The sequence below is a fragment of the Cuculus canorus genome, chromosome 1, assembly GCF_017976375.1.
Source record: "Cuculus canorus isolate bCucCan1 chromosome 1, bCucCan1.pri, whole genome shotgun sequence".
In the NCBI taxonomy this organism is placed as follows: domain Eukaryota; kingdom Metazoa; phylum Chordata; class Aves; order Cuculiformes; family Cuculidae; genus Cuculus; species Cuculus canorus.
Window position 1 is genome coordinate 200,454,243 of NC_071401.1, and position 20,506 is coordinate 200,474,748.

General features: G+C 44.0%; 1 protein-coding gene across 2 annotated transcripts in view; it reads left to right on the forward strand.

Moving 5' to 3' along the window:
- Window positions 1-15,818: 15,818 nt before the first annotated feature.
- The window catches only part of FAM107B (family with sequence similarity 107 member B), a 60,099-nt gene continuing 55,411 nt past the window's right edge, over window positions 15,819-20,506 (forward strand). Inside the window, exons 1-2 of one of the 2 annotated variants that reach the window (XM_054051921.1) lie at window positions 15,819-15,926; window positions 19,315-19,401. The gene's annotated coding sequence lies outside the window, so the exon portion shown is untranslated. The remainder of the gene's footprint in view (window positions 15,927-19,314; window positions 19,402-20,506) is intronic. The other variant, XM_054051912.1, reaches the window with a different exon arrangement.

Sequence of the window (20,506 nt, forward strand, 5' to 3'; positions counted from 1 at the left end):
AATCGTAATGCCAGAGCAGCTCCACTCCGGAGTCTTTCAGATCGTACGTCTAGCCTGTTTGCCCCGGTCTCTCCGAGGCTGCTTCTGATTTTGCCTGAATGGCAGATGCTGTCATAATGGCAGATCTTGTAGAAAAGTCTTTGTGGAACTTCTGTGCTGACCCCAAGGTAATTCCATTTGCTGCAGGAGAGGCTGGTAGTTCTCTTATTTTGCTGGCTTTGAGGACAATCACAGTGTTGAATTGCTGAGCGGTGCCAGCAAACCCTGTCATTTTCTCTCATTATGTTGTAATGAAGCAGGATGAGACAGAGCTTCAATTTGGGGATGTTCTTTTTTGACAAGGCAGGAGGAGAAACGTCATCTATCACCGAGCAATGAAGCTCAGAGGACTCAGCAGTGAACAAATTAAGATTTGTTCTGTTCAGATTAGTTCTTTAGAAGTAAAAGGTTTTTACCATGGGAAAAAAAAAAAAGTCCTTCCAAACTCTTAATTCTTTCAGCAAAGCTTTCCTCCACCATATTTATAAATAGGCCAGGACTAGTCTGCAGCTTCAGTGATGGAAAGTGCTCTGGTACCTGGTCCTGACTGTGGAGTAGACTCTTGAATCTAAGAGAGGATATCCATGATGACAGACCTGCATCAGTAAAACTTTGTGGGAGACTGCTGCAATGGAGACAGGAGACATGTCTCCCTCTCTGCCTTGGCCTCATCTCCACACCTCAGCTGTGCTGCAGCATGGAAAGGGAAGCAGAAGCCCAGAGAAGAGGTGCAGACACCTCTTCATAAGGCTTTGCTACCAAGTTTCCTTACACTACATCTGGCCAGGGCTTTTTGTTGGAGAATAGACCAGCTGGTTTCTTCTCATGTGATTACAGTCTTCTAGGTAGAAGGAAATGGGTGGTAAAAGATGTGCGCTGTTTTCTCACATGGTGAAAAACGCATGTGTGTCCCCTCCTATTGGAAAAATGCAGTCAAACATGGCCCACAACATAGAGTACCCAGACCTATCTGGACTAAGCCTGTCTGAATTTCAAGGTTATTTATTTATACTTATTAACAGACATATTAAGAAACCAACATTAGGAAAGATTTCATTCGCTCCTCCTCAAGAAGTTGGGATGTATGGGGTGTTGCATAATGTGTTTCTGGTTTAGAAAAGTTTTATACCATTTTCAGTCTGAAGAGTTTCTTCAGAAGTCAGATCTCCAAGCTTTCCTGTAGGTAGTATGTTTTCAGGTAACTGCACAAAGTGTGAACACTATTGGGATCTTCTTTGCTCAGTGTGAACACCTCCAAGGCCCTAAGCCAGAGTCTGGAGTGAGGTAATCACCTGGAAACTCAACTCAGTCAGTTTTGGCTTATCAGAAACATTTCAGTGTACACCAGCTTGGGACTTCACCCTGTCTAAATAAAGACCCAGCTATGACCCTTAGGCTTAACTTAATAAGTCCTGTAAGACAACTTCAAACATGTTCAAAGACATTAGGAAGGAATCATTGGTGACCTTGCAGGCAGGGCATGTGCTGGAGATGTGATATCTCAGAACAAATTACTTGTTCTGAATAAGCAAATTGCAATTTGGCATCGGCACCCACACCTTAAGTAAATGTTTTAAATTCTGAGTTCTTCCTATTCACAGGGGGGAAGAGCTAAATGTTTGTGTGGTTGTTCCCAGAAACACCATTGTCATTGAAAATGGTGTGAACATTCCCACAAACCCCCTCAGTTCAGGTAGATCGGTTTTGTTTTCTTTGTTTCCTTGCAAAAAGCCACCTCACTGGAAAATTCCCAGTTCTGCCTAAGCATTATCCTTTTCATTTGCACCCATAGATACATAATTGTAAGTGCATTTTGTTTTCCAGAACTGGGCATAAATGAAGCAGCGCCTGCAGTTTTGCTCAGCCCTCTGAGAGGCACAAATTGTACTCCTGTGTAACTGATGACAGAAAATCACGCCCACAGTCATCTGCAGGTGCAAGACAAGAAAAAAACAGAAAAGAAAGAAAGTCAAAGCCCTGTCACAGAGCAGGGACCCATGTCTGCCAGGTTCAAATGCATATTTGGAGTGTGAAAGGGCAGAGAGGAGTGAAAGGAGAAGGCGTGGGGGAGAGAGAGAGAGACATAGCTTCATCAGTACTGCAAGGAATTTAAAGCCATGTCAGAAAAAACAGGAAAGCAAAAAAGCAAACTGAGAAGGTGAAACAAAGCGTGGAGTGCTGCATGCTGATTAGTGAACTCCTCACCCTTAGTGTCTGTTACTGACCAAAGAGATGGGCACAAGAATGTCCTATAGCTGAGCCCTTAAGCATAAAACAATTAAATCAGATTTACTGGGTTTTTTTGTTTTATTTTTCATTCTGCTAATAAACGTAGTAGAATTCTATTCATTCTTCCAGTTTTAATTCATTGCATTTCTGACATTGGGAAGTCCAGTTCCTTCATGACTAGCAAGGAATCCATGTACTAGTCCAAGAACATGAGCAGGGATGTGGTATCTGACCTGAACTGTTCACACCAAAATCAAGGTGGGCAAAACTATGATGGCATCACTTGAATATTATTCCACTCCTCTGGAAGTCTATACAGCTGGGATTTATTTTGCTAACAGGTTAATTTCCATGTGTGAAGGGCACACCAGCCAACTAGGTTAAGGACATAAGGAATGCCTGAATGCTTAGATCAATGGTCCAGTTGTAACCCTTTCTCCTCTACCTCTGGCTGTGACCATTGTTTCATCTGGGAGGCCTGCTTCTCTTCCTTGGTGCTGTTGCGTCCCCAAGGCAGAGCACCCTCAGCAGCATTGCATAACCTCGGTGGATCCCCCTAAGAAGCAGGTGGTGCTCTTGGAGTGCTGTACTAGTTACAGTGCTGAGGGATGGGTGAATAACTTTGTTCTTTGACCTTCCCCAGCACTTTTGTTAGCTGGTAGACCTCAGTCATACCTCTTCTTAAATGTGTTTTCTCCAAACTGAAGAGTCTCAGCCTATTCCTGCCTGTCCTTGTACGGCAGCTATTCCATCTCCTTGTCTTCAGAAGCCTTTCTCCATACCTTCTCCACCTGCACTAGGTCCTCTACTGTCTTTGACACATCAGAGTTTCCAGTTGACTGCTGTGATGAATCGTGCTACTTTTAACTCCTGCAGAGCCATCTGACTTGTGTGACAAAGTTACACTGTGCAAATTATGACACACAAACCTGGCTGATACAATTTGGAGACCAAGAACTATCTCTAATTTGTAACATATTGTCTAGCAATTATTCCAATAATGAATAAATGTTTTTTCATTTGTTTGCTTGTTTTAATTTTGCAGTCTGTTCATGAACCTTTATGAACTCAAATAGTACAAAATCCGTGGAAGAAATTATATACTTGAGGTTATTTGCTGAGCTCTATGTTTGCCATGAGTTTCCTGCTCTTGTTTTAGTTAAAATCTCACTTTAATTTCTTGAGCATTCCTTGTTTTTAGTCACAAACTTGTGAGAATTCCCCTGGAAAGACCTTGCCTGCTAGTTCCTAGGAAACAGATCAGCTTGCAGCTGGGTTTAAGTACAGTAGATAAGAAAAGCACTTCATTATTTCAGTCTAACTACCCCCTTCTCCTTGTTTCCTTCCACTGTAAACTGTCTTAGTTAGCAGAAACTCTCTAGTTTCCTCCAGCTCTGCTATAAAAGCTATTGTGCTTATGGACTGAATACTTTCAGCTCCATCCTTTTCTCTGTCCTTTCTCACCGTCACTTCAGCACATTCCCATGATCCCAGGGGCACAAGTGGATTTGCAGACCTAAGTCCTGTATCCTGTAGTCAGACATAGAGCTGTATCAGTGGATTTTAATATCTAGCAATTTCTGTAGGTGCTGGTTTATTAGGGAAATTGGCTAGAACTATTGCACCATATACAAAATATGACAACCTATATGCGCAATTTATTAATGATAGTTGAGATGAAAGAAGATAAGGTGGCAATACAGACATTCATGCTCTGGAGGTCTGGATGATCTAAAATGTCAGAAGCACTGAAATTCGTCTGTTTCTGGAGGTCTAAATAGCTTAGGATTGTTTTAATTGGGTTATGTATTTATTTTGTATGAGCACAGGATGGCTGTAAGCAGTCATTGAATAATGAGATTAACAAAGGACATAGACTGAAAGCAGAACCATTTATCTAAAGCTTTCCAGACAGGGACTTGTGATTATGTCCCAGTCATTCTCACTTCGGATTTTGCAAAACAAAACTCATCTGGCATACACTGCCCTGTACAAACTGGTCTTCAGATTTGGTGCTTGGACTGGTAAAATCATGTTTGTATGAAAGATGTGGCAGGTCCTGAGAGAGCTGGTGACACATGGTAAGCTTCAGTTTGCTCTCTCTGAACCTTTGATCTGAAGGTCTGTGAAATGAAATGCACCATGGACAACTTTGCCAGCTTTTTTCCATTTAATTAATTACTAACAAAATGCATGTCTTGGCTGGATGCAGTCAGACTAGGACAATGAAGCCAGTGGACATAACCAAAGAGCCATGACTAAAGCCATGACTAAACAGTACCAAGCTTCCCTCCCCAAAATTCATCTTGTAACACATAAACAAACAAAAACCCGACACTGATTTTTCATTCTGTCTCTTTCTAGAAAGGGACATATGGAAAACCACTGCTTATCATAGGAGACAAATGACATATCCTTCCACTACCCATTAAATCCAGGGCATACAGTGAGAGACACAGTTGATGTCAAAGGCAACAGATATGCCACTTGTCCAGGACTTAATGCACAGGAGGGCCCTGTAAGCTGCCCACAGGGAAGAATGAACTGAGAATCACCCTCATAAAAGGGTCTGCCCAGGATTGCCAGAAGTCAAACATCAGCTCCTCTATTATAGAAGAACTGGTATCTCCAAAAGAAGCTTTTCCCGGAAATGGGTTTTTAGACTAAATGGAAGTATTTGTCAAAAGCTTTAGGAAGGCATGTATTTTTTGGTTAATACATGAACAAACTTGGAAAAAAATGTTTGATTTTAAACTGAAACAAATTAGTTTTCAAGATTTCATTTAAATATTTTGCAAGAAAAACAGAAATTATGTCTAAAGAGCTCCTTTTATTAGATCAGTCAGCTTGAGTATTGTATGTGTACCAGTAAAGACATAAATTTTCAGTTCAGTAGAACAGGACAGAGAAGTTTACATAAACTACTGGCAAAACCCCACCCTGTAATTATTTCCATCTAGTGGTACACTTTCCCCTTGTGTTTTCTACAGTACAAAGGTATTTAATATAAGTGAAGATTAGAGACCAAGTGCTTTCTGTAGGGGTGAGATGGTGAGCAAATGAACTGGGAAAACTCCATTCCTCTCTACAGGCCAGATGTTTACCATTTCACTTCCAGGACTGTATTTTTGTAAAGGTTCATTTCTGATGTTTTTGAACTATCCTTTATTTCCACAGGACACTAAAATGAATTATCTCACTTCTGTGTTTCCAGGAAAAGCTAGCAGGAAGCTTTTTGTTTCCTTTTCTCCCTGTTTTGTGCTTATGGGGATTTATTTAATACAGCTGAGAGGCCAGTGCTCCCTGATGTCTGTTTGTATGTAACTCTACAACTGACTTGCATTATAAAAGAATGTAAATGCAACACATAATGACTGTGTGGGTCATGGTGGCACATCTAGTTTGGGGAAATATTGAAGTTATCTATAAATAAAGAAATAAGGGAGTCCTCTTCATTGAAGTATACTGTATTTACAGGGTACCTCTGCCTTAGTTAATAGCACAGTAGAAAATAGCTGATCAAAACCAGAATTAAAAAGGTATAAATTTGAGGGAATTACAAAGAGATCATCTGGATTTAAATCCTTTGATAAAAGAGGCCATAATTTAGCTACATGAGCATGGTAGCTATGTAAATGAGAACAGAGCTTTTTATTGGACCTATTTGTTTCTGTAATTGTTTATAGTGGGGCAGCCCCACTCACCATTCATTAGCATTCATCCTTTCATCTTTCCTTAAGAAACACTCTGTAGTTGGTTTTTTTTTGAAGTGAAATCAATGTTTTGATGCATCCTGCTGGAAATCAAAGCAGTATTACAAAGCTAACTGCGTTAAAAGATACTGGCTACTTAGGAGATGTTAAATCTCACTTTAACTAAGTCGTAATTTTGAATATTTTTTTCTGGTAGCCAGGACTTATCTAAATTGTAGACCTACATAAAACCAAAAATCTCTTGCTGATTTTGAGGAGATTTGAGTTAGACCATGTTGCTGAGATCCAGCACCAAAGAAGCCTGCAGAAATTTGCTTCCATTGATTGTAGAACTATGCTTCCTACAAGAAAAATTTTACTAAGTGATAAAGATTAACATTTACAAAACATATTTCTAACCAGTGGTAGCACAGTATCCTCTCCCATGAGAAGACTATTGAGCTTTGCAATTTCTTGCCAAAACATATTGCCAAAACCTTACATGAACATAAGGGGAGGCTGTAGAGGTTCAAGGGAAGGAGATCTACTGAGACTTATTTATAGAAATCTATATCTATTCGTAGAAATTAGTAGAAAACTACATCCAGCTCAGGAAGTTGCAGGTGGCTGGGGCCTGTGATTGGGGTCTCATGTCTGTTTGCCCTTTTCTTGTAATATTCCTTGGGCATTTACTTTTGTTCACTGCCAGAGATGGGTCTACACAGATTTGTAATCTGAACACCACAACCACTCTTACAGTCTTTTTTACAGAATGCTGTGAGTTGGAAGGGATCCATGAGGATCATTGAGCCCACCTCTTGTACCTGCATAGGACAACCTCAGCATTCACAAATGTCTTTATACTATATTACTGATCAGAAGGAAGTGCAAGAAAAGAGGTCTCCAAGAGTGTCCTATGAGGGTTGCCCACAGGGCAGATAGTACTTGATTTGAGTATAACTTAATTTGACTGAAGAAGGATGATCTGTGTGTACTCTCACCACATCCTCAGATGGATGCTCCTCCTTCTACCATCTGATATCCCAATCTGTCTTGCCCTCCTTGGCACAAATTAATGATCCAACAAACAGCCCAAATAGATGATAATAGCAATGAGACAGCTTGTTCATTTCCCACCAGAGATGGCAAAATTCACTCTGTGTTTGGAGCTGGGTGAGTAATTAATTTCCCTTAGATGAAAAGAAATGCCGAGGAATAAACATTTTTGTGCACAATTACAAAAAGTCATTAATGTTACATTGAGTCAAACTGCCATATAACTTTGGCTTGGGTTTACAGATTCCATTAATTTAGTTGCTAGATGTATATTTCCCCTGAATGAAATAAATCCTTCTGTTTCTTCCTATTTATCCAGATGAAAACACAAAGCTGTACATAGATGTCAGCTACCTACTAGTGCTGAAACATACTTTTTAGATTTGCATAAAGACAGCATCCAACTTAACACTATCTCCAGTGAAAGAGTGCTCAGAAAAGGCAAGGTTCAAGAAAGGCCAGAGCTCAGACAGGACCTTGCAAAGCTGTACATTGGGGCTATGATGTGTGAAGACCACAGAAAGTGAAGTCAGTGGAACTTGCAGCAGGTACTGACCCAACAGGAGCTCTAACAAGGTCCTTTATTCACCCTTTATTCAGTACGGTAAGATGCTTCTACAACATGAGGTACTTTTGTTCACAGAGCTACGAACTGGACTAACTCATCTCCATCACCACTGATGTGTTGAACTCATCCTGCAATCCAGGACATAATTTATCTTTGTAACCCGCAAAAATGTCAAGATAAGCCTGTTCCTTTTCCATTTGCTCTCTGACATTCATTGATCTCATAAATGAAATGTCTTTCCTCTATCTTGGCGTGGAGATGAAGTATCTTTCAAGGCTTCCTGCGGCAGACTGGAGACTCTGGATACAAGTGACTTATCCAGTACATTTCCTAGAGTTGTCACCCAATTATGGTTCTTGCAGATAGAAATACCTACAAGTAGTTCCACTGACAGGTGTATGGACGTCCAATTTTTAACTCAGTTTTGTGGTGAAATAGGAGTCAACATTAACAGGAGTGGTGATATGTTATTCTGCTGGAAACCACATGGAAATCAGGAGACTGGCCTGGAAATGCTTAGCTTCACTCTTGAGTATTCATGTTTACGCTACTTAGGACTAGTTTATCTCATTTCATGTTCACTGGGGAAGTCACTTCTTAAACAGCACTCTCCAATAATTGAAGAGACACGCAGAATTAGATCAGGTTTTGTAATGAGGGGAGAGCAGCCCTGAGGCAGATGCTCTTAAGGAGAGCTATAATTTACTGGCAACTTTATCTAAGATATGGTCAGTCAAGAAGAAAACCTCAGTGGACTTCAGGCCAGCCACAATCTCAATCAACCTGCTGATTTCTTTATAAGGAATGCCAGCTGGTTACTAAACCACAGGAGGTAGACAATGAAAATGAAGAGTTAGAGACAGAATAATGATTTAATTCAAGTGGGAAATCAGGAAAAAAGTTGAAACCTTTTTCTGTTATTTGCTCATGTTGCTATCATTACTCTTTATTACGGCTTGTATCAGAATCTGTGACTAGAGACTCAGCCGAGGTCATAAGCTGATTACACTGAAATAGATCTATTGAGCTCGCACTGTGCCTACAATACCCACTGTTGAAGGCTCTGATACAGTGTTCTCCATATTTTCCTTCTTGATCATACACAATACACTGTCACCCTGCTTTGAAGCCGCGGCTGGAAGTGCAGGCTATGGCCTTTGTTTCCCCTGGGATGCTAAGCCATTTACTTTGTCTCTTCAGTTTTTTCCCACAGTTTTCCCTATGTGTCCAAAAGACACATGGGGAAAGACGAGCGGTCCCGTAATGAATGACTCACTGAGAAAGAATCAGGGAGACTTTGAACTTATTTTAGCACAACTTCCCCAGGAAGAATGACCCCAGAAGTCCCAGTAGCATTCAGGGGCAGAGATAATAAAGGCAGATTTTCATGGTGAGACTGCCTAAGACATGCCTGAACCAGCCAGAGATGTCACATGGAGATCACACACCTGAACTGGTTGTGGGGTGGAGACACACTCCAATGTGCAACCTACCTGTTACTGGGATAATGAGAACCAGGACTTCTTACTCCTATTCCTGGAATTGCTACTAGCCTGGAGTGTTGACTTGGGTGTTTCTGTCAACTCTATCACGTCCCCAAGTCACCTGCCATCCTGTGGCTTTTTCTGTTTTTCTAAGAATTTATGGACTTGGACACACTCAAAACTCTTCAGGCACACTGTGAACGTACCCATTGATTTTTGAGAGCTGACACAAAAGGTCTGAGATTTTGAGCTTGCACAAGACTTGCTGCTCTGCACAGCATGAGCCACATTCATGGATTTCTGCATAGGAAATCCCACATAGAAATGTAGGGTACTCAACAAGTAGACAATAAACTTTCTGCTTTTAGTAGTCAAATGCCAGCAGGTATGATGGAGGGTTCTTTTTCTTTTTTTTTCACTTTATTTTCAGTTGTAGTTTACTCTAAGGCTCCCATTAACTTCAACAAGGGTCGTCAGTTCTTGGAAAATGAAATTCTGTAGTTTTTCATCTCTAAATTAGACATGCATATGTATTCTGGTGATTGTCACGCTGGAAATGGCATGGTTATTGATTTCTTACAGTTGTTAGGTTTAACCAGCACTTTAAGATCCTATAAAGGAAGATGCTGTAGAGTCCCAGTCCATGTGCATGTTCCTCTGCAAGTGTGTACGTGACCTGTGGAAACTCTTGGGAGTGCAATCATTACTACATGAAAGACAGAACAAAAGCTACTTGCCACCCGCAATGTGTTTGTACTTTATAGTTCAGATCATGAAGGATATCTGTCTGTCTTTCCTTTTATGGGGGAAAGAGCACTTTATTTTGCTTTAGAATCATAGAATCATAGAATAGTTTGGGTCGGAAGGGACCTTAAAGATCATCCAATTCCAACCCCCCTGTCATGGGCAGGGACACTTTCCACCAACCTGACCTTGAACACCTCTAGGGATGGAACATCCACAACTTCTCCGGGCAACCTGCTCCTCACCACTCTAACAGTACAAAATTTCTTCCTAACATCTAATCTAGATCTCTCCTCTTTCAGATTAAAACTATTCCTGCTTGTTCTGTCCCTGGCAATCCCTGATAAAGAGCCCCTCCTCAGCTTTCCTATAGGCCTTCTTTAGATACTGGAAGGCTGCTATAAGGTCTCCCCATAGTCTGCTCTTCTCCAGACTGAACAACCCCAACTCTCTCAGCCTATCAGTTTCCTTTTAGTGGTAAAAGATATAAGATTGACTGCTACAATTGCAATAAGGCCATCCCGACTACAGTCTGCTAATGGACTGTTCTCTTTAATAAATAAACGGGCTTGGAAATGGGAAAAATTGCCCAGCCTGCACAACAGTCCAGATGTGTCCGGGTTGGAAACAGGGACAGACCTCCTCAGAGGCTTTGTCTCACGTTTTCCTGTGTCTCCAGCTACTACAGCTGTATTTTTAGAGACTTTTCTGTGTCATCCCTGGGAAGACTGCTGGGAATGTCTTTACAGACCCAGTCCAAGCAAAATTCCTTGTGATCTCCACAGGAGCAGGAGCAGTTTCCAAGCCTTCATTAGGCTTTGCTGCTTCATCTCACCAAGGAGGAAGGCAAAAATGAGGGTTCAGTCTAAATTCACTTGAGGCCCGTGGCAATTTTAGCAATGGCTTTAATTAGCTAAGGATGAAGTTTTCCGTGTCAGACCTGACTCTAAAGAAGTCAAATGGTGAGGAATTCTGGTATTATTAATCTCAGCATCTCAAGGCTTTAACCCCAAAGCAGATGCCAGTGACACGTTGGTTTGAGTCTATTAGAATGTTCTGCATTACAACTCTGAGCCTCCCTATTACTGTGTATTTGAGGATTGGATTTCCCCAGAAAAGTGCCATGGAGTGCTATGCAGGGGTCAGTGGTACAGTTTATGGTATCAGAATGATCTAAGTGTACTACAATGACATGAGAAGGCAAACACAATCTGTAGGCAGATAAGAACTGCAAGACAGGGGTAGAAGGTGGCCAGAAAATCATGATTCAAACGCAGTTATGATTTTCTATCCTAATCTTGTGAAACCTCTAGATTCTGGAGGTCTACATCTAATTTTGTCTGAAGATGAACTTTGTTCACTGTCTTCTATCTGCAAATTTTAAACTGTGTCAGTAAGGAAGGCTCAGTTATTTTTGCTGCTGTGCTAAACCAGAAACTGAGACAAAATCACTTATTTCAGGTTGTTCTGGCAGCACAGTAGCAGACACAGTACAAGAAGGGTGATCTTAGGTGTCCTAGTTGAGGAAGTGCGGAACAGCTCTTCAGAGGCCAACCTACAGGCAGGGATAAAATCAGTCACCAAAAGAGTGGTCAAGTAAAATTCTGCTGTTGGAAGGTAAATTAAATCCCCCTTTTCCCTGCAGCCTGGGGAATGAGCATGTTTTGGATCCAACTGTGCAACATTAATCACAGTACGGAATATTTGAGCCAAAGGTCAACCACAGGAGGCCAACTATTAACATATGGGATTTATCCGTCTCCTTCTTCCATAAAGATGCAGCCTGCTGGGTAATTAAACTTCTGAGTGCCAGCATGGAGTGTAGTCTTTTTTTTTCCCCATTGCTCTTTGTGATTCGATCCAGAACCATTTCCCTTCACTGTATGCTCAGAAGGGGAGGAAACAAAGGTGGCATCCTGATCTTCATTATTAATACACAGGAAAACCTGGAGGAAATCCCTTTTATACTCCTGGCTTTGTGTAAAGAAAACCCTGCAAACTCTAAAGTCGTATTGTTCAGCTCCTGTATATATTTATATATCTACGTGCATAGCAGACGTTTCTTTGGATTCTTAGCTGATGTTTCTGCAGAATTATGGTATGGAAAAATCTTCATAGCAACCTGTGTTCTGGTTGATTTACTTTGATTAAATAAAAAATCTAAGAAAAAACCCATTTAATGTGGGTACAATGGAGTAAAGAAAACCACATTCACCTATGATGCAAGTTAGTGCTTCTCCATGTTATGTGGAATAAAAGTACCAGTGGTGTACAGGAAGCACTCATCTCGTTTGTAAATGGAAGCAGGTAAAAGGGAGGTGTTTTGCCACTTTGGGTAAAGGAATGACACACAGCTAAAGAATATCTGAGGAAGGCATCTAGCTGAATCTTGTATGCCACTGCCCTATATAGGCAGCAGAAGCACTTCCAGAAGCAATTAATCCAATTCTAATACAGACACCTAATGTAGGAGGCATGAATCTCCCCCTGGAGGTACCTACCTCTCTCCCAGCCTACATGACCTGCTTAGATGAGACGTCTGCTTTCAGACAGCTAAAATTAAGCAAGGGGAATCCCACAGCTGCTGACTCTGTACTCCACTTTGTTTCTGCCACAGTAAAATTTTTGTTATCATTATTTAAGGTTTTATTATGGTAACATTCAAAGGCCAGGTATGGTGCAGGCATAGAGTTAAATGCAGTTCTCTACTCCACAAAGAGGACAACTCAAGTAATTAAAGGGTGATTTTGTTTTTAATTCCACAGTTTGACTGAAAAGAAATACAAACACCAATAGGCAATTAAAATACATAATACTTGATTCATAAGATACCGAAATGCCTAACTACATACTAAATACATCCCATGACAGTTAAACAATAGAATGACTATATGCTTTTGGCTATAATGTTAATAAAAAAGGAATTTATCTTAGTAAGTAAGTATTTCCAGTGCATCATTCTGTCCGAGAGTTGTTCTAAAGTGCAGCCTGTTTATTCATGATTTCAATTCCAATACACTGCTTTTCTTTTGAAATAAAATGGTAATGTCTTACATTTCTATCTTTCATCTAGAAAGATCCCTGAGGCCTTCTGAAGCCTGGAGTTTCATTACACACAATGCTGGAGGAAGAAGACTTGTCATGAGTAAAAAAGCATTTGTAGCCAAATTTCTGTATCGCATGAACCATGCATTTTCCTAAGGTCAAGAGGCATGAGGCATATACGATGTGCCTTAAAGAGGGAAGGGGAACACCAGGAACCTGAATGGCTCACAGATGGGAGACTATTGACTCCTCATGCATCTCTTCCTCATTTATGGGCTGGAGCTGAGCTGTACTGACTCACTCTCTCCCTAGCCAGGGGTTTGGGGGAGCTAGTGGCTCTTGCACCAAAAACCAGGCAAAAACCTGATGTGACAGGCTATTCCTTAAATTACTTGTGAGACGTTTGACTCAGGGCTGTCATTTGACCACTGTCACATAAAAGGCACTGAGTAAGGAAGTAAGACTCAAGAATGTTGATTTTAGCTCACACTGGTTCTCAGGTGTGTTCTTGGTGCATCCTTTCAACCTTCTGCCTCTTCCAAATCTTCTTTCTCGCTTATATCCAGCAATAGTTTTCAAGTTAGGATACAACTATTGGGCTGCATGACATTACAGTCACTTCATGCAGCATAAGCTGACAGTATATGTGGGGACTGACTTTGCTAAGTCTGCACCTGGTATAGGCAGCAATACCACGCAACCACACACTTAAACTGAATGTAACACTGGAACAAAGTAGCTATCACCATGAAAAATGCCTGTGCTCCTTTGACAAGCTGTGGCAAGATACTCAGAAGTTTTTGGTAGCTTCAGCAAAGTGTTACATTCCATTTAAAGGTGTGGATGTGCAGGATCTGCTGGGGAGACAGTACATATCGCAGTAAAATAGCTGTCTGAGCGGAGAAAGGGTTGGGAAACATTAATGTAAAGTGTTGGATTTCAGAGCAGGGATAACTGCCTGTGCAGTGTCTAAGGCAACAGAGTTAAAAACTTGATCAAGACTACAAAGCGTCTTTAGAATACAAATGGTTAATGCTTACATACAGAAATGATATGGAAAGTCCATAAGGTCAAGAATGCAAAAGATAAGGAAATCCAGCATTCCAGCTGGCCTTGCAGTTAATTTTCTTTCTTTGCTGTTTGCAATAGTATGGTCATACACCATTTCCTCTCCCCTGTGCTTCAGATGGACGGTTGCTCACTGAACAGGGAACTATTCAAAATTTATACTCCGTCATTCATCTAGGCACATCATTTTACTGCATTTAATAAAAAAAAAAATCAATTTTTACGAGGTTTTTCTCCATACAGTATTCATGGGCTCCATATACATGACAAAAATATCTCACAACGCTCTGGTAGAGGAAAGGTCACATGGGGAATGAGGCTACCTATAATGAGGGCTGAACATAAGACAACACAAATAGATGCCCAACACCACAAGTGACCTTTTAGAGGAACATATACTATTTTATAACATTTATTTTGTTCAAGCATAGGTGTGACTGCATATGTTGGTGATGGGCAACAGACTCACACTGAACTAGAACTGACTGAGGCCATGCCTGCTCTGGATTTTATCTATTTGTCAAGTTTCACCCAGGCTGCCTTTTTTTTTCCCCCTAGTGAAAGCATATAAAGATCTGAGCGGTCTTTTAGTACATATCAGCAACCCGGATTTCAGCCTTGCCCCACAGAAAACACATTTCTCCCTACCTGCTCATGCCCCTTACCATGCTGGGGCAATGGATTATTCAGGCCAGATTTGGTAGAAACAGCACCGTTTGCTGGCACCCAATATCCTGCCGGCAGGGACTTCTTGGGGCTGAGGGGTTTTGGAGGAGAAGGGTCTGTTTCACTGCCCAAGCGATGTTGAATGCTCAGCTCCTGAAGTTATTGAGCTCCACAAATCAGTCAGAGGCTTTCCATCCCTAGGATGACTCAAGTTGCTCCTGTCACTTCCCTGTGATTCGAGCCATCTGCTGTGAAGAAAAGCAAAATAAAGGCTTAAAGGCTTACAGGCTTGTGGTGATAGGATGAGGGAGAACGGGTATAAACTGGAGAGGGACAGATTTAGGCCAGACATTAGGAAGAATTTCTTCACCATGAGAGTGGTGAGGCACTGGCACAGGTTGCCCAGGGAAGCTGTGGCTGCCCCATCCCTGGAGGTGTTCAAGGCCAGGTTGGATGAGGCCTTGGGCAGCCTGATCCAGTGGGATGTCCCTGCCCATGGCAGGGGGGTTGGAACTGGATGATCTTTAAGGTCCCTTCCAACCCTAACTATTTTATTATTCTAAAATAATCCTAGTGATAAATATACAAGGGATCTATTTCATCCAAGTATGTACACCAGTGTATAAACACAGTTTTTAACCCCAAAGGACTTTAATTTTTTGGGTTCATTCCCCAAACCTACTCACGCTCTCCATCCCTTATGAGCATCCCAGTGTGTCCCAGGCTCTGCATCCCTTATTAGTGCCTACGATACATATTTTAGAGCCCACTGAGGCACGTTTTGGCCGGCTGGCTGTGATTTCTTGGCCTTTTTCTTCGATGGGTCCACTACTAGAGTGGGGACATCAATTCCTATGGAGAAATATCCACAAGGGGATGGAGAAAGGGAAAAGAAACCCCTTGGGGAAAGTTAAACGGAGGCACAGATTCCTCATCCACGAAGAGAAGGGTGTTTTTGGCAGGCGAGTGGGGCCACCCAAGAGGACCAGGACCTCGCCAGGGGTTTGGAACCGACCCGTGGGCTCCCCACGCGTGTCCCGGAGCAGGAGCCGCCTGTCCCCCGGTGCCCCGAGCAGGCAGGGCTGCAGGGCGCTCACCTCCCTACCCCCAACCCTTCTTCTTTCACCCCGTTTCTCTCAGGATTCCCACCCCCACCCCGGATTTTTTTCCACGCCTGACAACAAAGGAGGCTGCGGGGCGGTGACTCCGCGGCGGCTCCGCCTCCCCCCGCACCGAGGGCGGACACCGAGCCCGAGCCCGGGCGGCTGCCGGCGTCCCTGCTGCCCTCCCGCCGCTGGGCGACTCGGGATCCCCCTGCCCTCGCCTCCGGGAGAGGTAGGTTTTGTGTCTGCGCACACAATGGCGCGGCGCGGCTTCCCCTCCCCGCATCCCCCTCCCCGCATCCTCTCCCCGAGCTGACGGAGTCGGGGTCCCATCGCCGCCCCCCCTCCCCGAGTTGCTGGAGTGGGGTTTCCAATCCCCGTATCCCATCCCCGAGCTGCTGGAGAGGAGGATCCCATCCCCGTATCCCATCCCCGAGCTGCTGGAGAGGAGGATCCCATCCCCGTATCCCATCCCCGAGCTGCTGGAGAGGAGGGTCCCATCCCCGTATCCCATCCCCGAGCTGCTGGAGAGGAGGGTCCCATCCCCGTATCCCGTCCCCGAGCTGCTGGAGAGGGGGGTCCCATCCCCGTATTGCATCTCTGAACTGCTGGAGTGGGGATATCTCCGTATCCCATCCCTGAGCTGCTGGAGAGGGGGGTCCCATCCCCATATTGCATCTCTGAACTGCTGGAGTGGGGGTCCCATCCCCGTATCCCATCCCCGAGCTGCTGGAGAGGGGGGTCCCATCCCCGTATCCCATCCCTGAGCTGCTGGAGAGGGGGGTCCCATCCCCATATTGCATCTCTGAACTGATGGAGTGGGGGTGCCGTCCCTGTATCCCATCCCTGAGCTGCTGGAGAGGGGGGTCCCATCACTGCCTCCCATCCCCGAGTTGCTGGAGAGGAGGGGTCCCATCCCCGAGTTGCTGGAGAGGGGGGGTCCCATCCCCGTATCCCATCCTCGAGCTGCTGGAGTGAGGGTTCCCATCAGCGAACCCCCCCACAAGCTGTCGAAGTCGGGGATCCCATCCCTGTATCCCCTCCCCGAGCTGCCGGAGTTGGGAGGTCCCGTCCCCATATTGCATCTCTGAGCTGCTGGAGTGGGGGTTCCCGTCAGTGCACCCCCTCCCCAAGCTGCTGGCGTTGGGGTTCCTGTCCCTGTAACCCTTTCTTGAGCTGCCGGAGAAGGGGGTCCCGTCCTGGTATCCCATCTCCGAGCTGCTGGAGAGGGGGTTCCTATCTCCACAGCCCCTCTCCGAGCTGCTGGAGTGGGGAGTTCCATCACCGCACCTTCTCCCCGAGTTGCTGGAGTAGGAGGTCCCATCCCAGCATCCCCTCTACAAGCTGCTGGAGAGGGGGATCCCATCCCTGCACCCCTTTCCCCAGCTGCTGGACTTGGAGGGGTCCCATTCCAATATTGTATCTCTGAGTTGCTGGAGTGGGGACGGTCTCATCACTGCACCCCTTCCCCAGTTGGTGGAGAGGGGAATCCCATTTCCCCCCCCTCCCCGCCCCCCCAAAGCTGCCAGAGTAGGGCGAGTTCCATCACCATGCCCCCTTCCCCAAATTGCTGGAGTGTGGGGTCCCACCACCGCACCCCCTCCCTGAGCTGCTGGAGTGGGAGTTCTTATCACTGCACCCTATCCCTGAGCTGCTGGAGTGGGGGGGTCCCATCACCACAACTCTCCCCAAGTTGCTGGTGTGAGGGTCCCATCCCCGCACTCCGTCCCCAAGCTGTTGGGGTAGAGAGAGTTCCATCCCGGCACCTCCTCCCCAGGCTGCCAGAGTGGGGGGTGTCCCAACTGCACCCTTGTTTTGAGCTGCCAGAGTGAGGGGGTCCCATCACTGCACCCTCCTTTTGAGCTGCCGGAGTGCAGGGGTCCCATCGCTGCACCCTCCTTTTGAGCTGCCAGAGTGAGGGGGTCCCATTGCTGCACCCTCCTTTTGAGCTGCCAGTGAGGGGTGCCATCACCACACTCCCTCCCCGGGGTGGGAGGCAGCAGCACCCCCAGGCTCTGAGGTTCTGTGTTCTTTCATTCCTGAAGGGAAACATGAGGTGTTCCAAAACAAAAAAGAGGGAGGAGAGATGTAGAAGGGAGCTCAGGGGGCTGTGAGGAACAGCAAGGGGGGTGCTACGGGCCATTGCTTGGTGAGTTCCCCCCACCCACTGGGCTGTGGAGCTTCTTGGTGGGGCAACAGTTGTTCTGTGGGAGCTTTGGCCCATCAGGATGAGCCTGGTGTGGCCAAGGTTGGGTAGGAAGAAAAGGTGGAAAGGGAAAACCAAATACATATTTTATTTCCTATTTGTTCATACCTGGGAATTGGGAGCAGCTGAACTGATGTGGAAGGTGGCTGTTGCCTTGCAAATCTTTAAAAGAAGTAAAAGCTGGAAGCATGGGGAGCCCCAAGGACTGCAGCTTCCGTCCCTCCCTGTACAGTGCTGTCAAAGTTTTCCTGAAGAGTCCTGGGAGTCTGAATATCCAGATTTTTGTATGCATTAGATTGAAAGGGGGTACAGCTGGCCAGGCTAACTGCATGGATAAATGTATTTTGGGGTTTCATGAGGGGAAGGGGTGCAACGCAGGAGCTTTGTGTAACTTAACTACTTGTTTGCTTCTTCCATAGGGCTTTGGTTTTCATAGTTTCATGAGTTCTGGCATATGCCAGTACTGTGCGGATGCAGTGTGCGGCACTGGCTGGCATTGGAACATAGTCTGGTCCTGTAAGACCAGGGAAGTGCTCGTAGCAAACTGGAGAGAGAGGCAGAAATGTGAAATTTTGGGGTTTTGTTGCGAATTTGCCTAGTCAAACAAAAAATGCAACAAAACAAGGAAAACGTGCTTCTGTGAGCATAACGTGGTTGCTGTCTGTAGTATTCGTTCTGGCAGTGATGCTATTCTGCCTCGTGGTGCGTTTATGTGTGCGCTAAATCCTATAGCACCAATGTGGATGTTTAACTTTTATTGATATGGCAGAGAAGTGGGAGCTTGGAAGACATTGTTAAAATTGGGAATAATTGCTTATAGATCTTGTAGGCAATTTGAGAGGCATTTAAGCTGTCTGCGATCTGCCTGTGATATGAGCAGAACGCTGAAAATCTCTCCCTCTATTGATGGTTATTTTCCCAGTAATATATGGACAGAGAGCATGTACTGTGAATGTGATAGCTGCTTGCTTATTGTCAGCGATGTTTACGTAGGGACAATAAACAATTGTTTGCTGGGCTTTATTAAAAAGAACCACAAATGCCCCACAGCTCCTAAAACAAAACCTTTATTGTCTTAAAACAACTGATGGCTGATTTTATGCTTGGTGTAGTTCCACTGATGTCAGTGGAGTTTTGCCAGGGATGATTCTAGCAGATGAAGTGTCACTTCTATTTTTCAGAGTCCAAATGTTCAAGACTAATGTTGCTATTTTGCCTCAAGCAATTAAGTATTGTTAATTAAAATGGTATGCTGATGCTTCCCAAAAATAAGGGGTAGAGGTCAGAGTGTCATCAGGTCCTCTGAAGATTTTCCTGCTTGGCTTCTCCTTTCTGCTTTAGAACTTACGTCCTTTAATTTACTCTCTTCCTTGTTTTTCTATCTTGGCATCTTTTTTCTCCCTTCAAAATTAAGAAGTTTCTCTGAACTCCAGCTCACCCTTCAGCATTTAAAGGTTTTGAGACTTTGTTGAACTGCCCTACAACACCACTGCATGACAAGGTAAGCGAGGAGCAGTCTTGGCAGCTGCAGTTTAGAGATCTTTCTTGATCATTCACGTCTTTTCTTTGCAAGCTGATTTGTGTGGTGGCAATGATCAGGACATTTGCTGAAGTGGCAAATTGTTTGTCAGAGTTGTGCATTGGAACAGTGAAGCTTGAGAGAGACTGAGCAGACTGGGGTGGAGGTGGCACTGCAGTTTTTACATAGTGCCATACTTGTGACTTTGAGGGACAACAGGTTTTGAGCACACCCCTTCATAACATCAGTAAGGACAGGAAAATCGTCAAAAAATTGGAGCAGAAGAAAAAATTGGGATAGAAGCAAATACTCTTGTTTACTAGCCGTGGGAAGAAGCATGGGACTGTTTAACCAGTAATTGACTCCATAAAAGTTTCAAAAAAAAAAAAGATGTTATTGAATAAAACTATGTTATCTTTGTATGTACTTAACAGTATTAGATACATATGGCCAACTCTTAAGACTGTTCTGGCACTGTGGGAGTTTTAAACAGAGTGAGTTTCAGTGCTCAGATTTGCAGAGTCTGCTGAGACATTTTTGTATCTGATATCTTTTTGCTGTACAACTTTGTGTTTATTTGCATCTCACAAGTACACAGAAAGTTTGTCAAACACAACTCACAGCTGATAAACGTTCTGACACTTTTGGAAAAAGCAAGAGTCAAAGAGCAAGGATCTATGCACTGTCTGACTTTGGAGAGGAAAAAAATGTGCTTAATGCTTCTTTGATCCCGTGACCAGTCTGAAGTTTATTCTGTTTTGGCCAGACGTAGTATGTTCTTGAATATCGGTTGAAGTATGGTTTGCAGCCCAGCTTAGAAGTTGCAAAGAGTGTGCAATTCTCTGTATTTACTTGAAGAGCATGTAAGTTCGGATTTCAGTGTTTAGTTTCAACATAAGCCAATGGAAGATTCAGCTGTGGAAAGGGAATTGGTCACGTGCTAACCTGAGCATAGAGAAGCCAATTTGATAGAAAAAATATTCTTTAGGTGAAGGATAAATTATTTGGTTAGAACTACATTTCTCAGTGATTCTCCTCTTTCCACACCTCACATGTTCTTGTCAGACTTACCTCTGAGTGTGCTTCG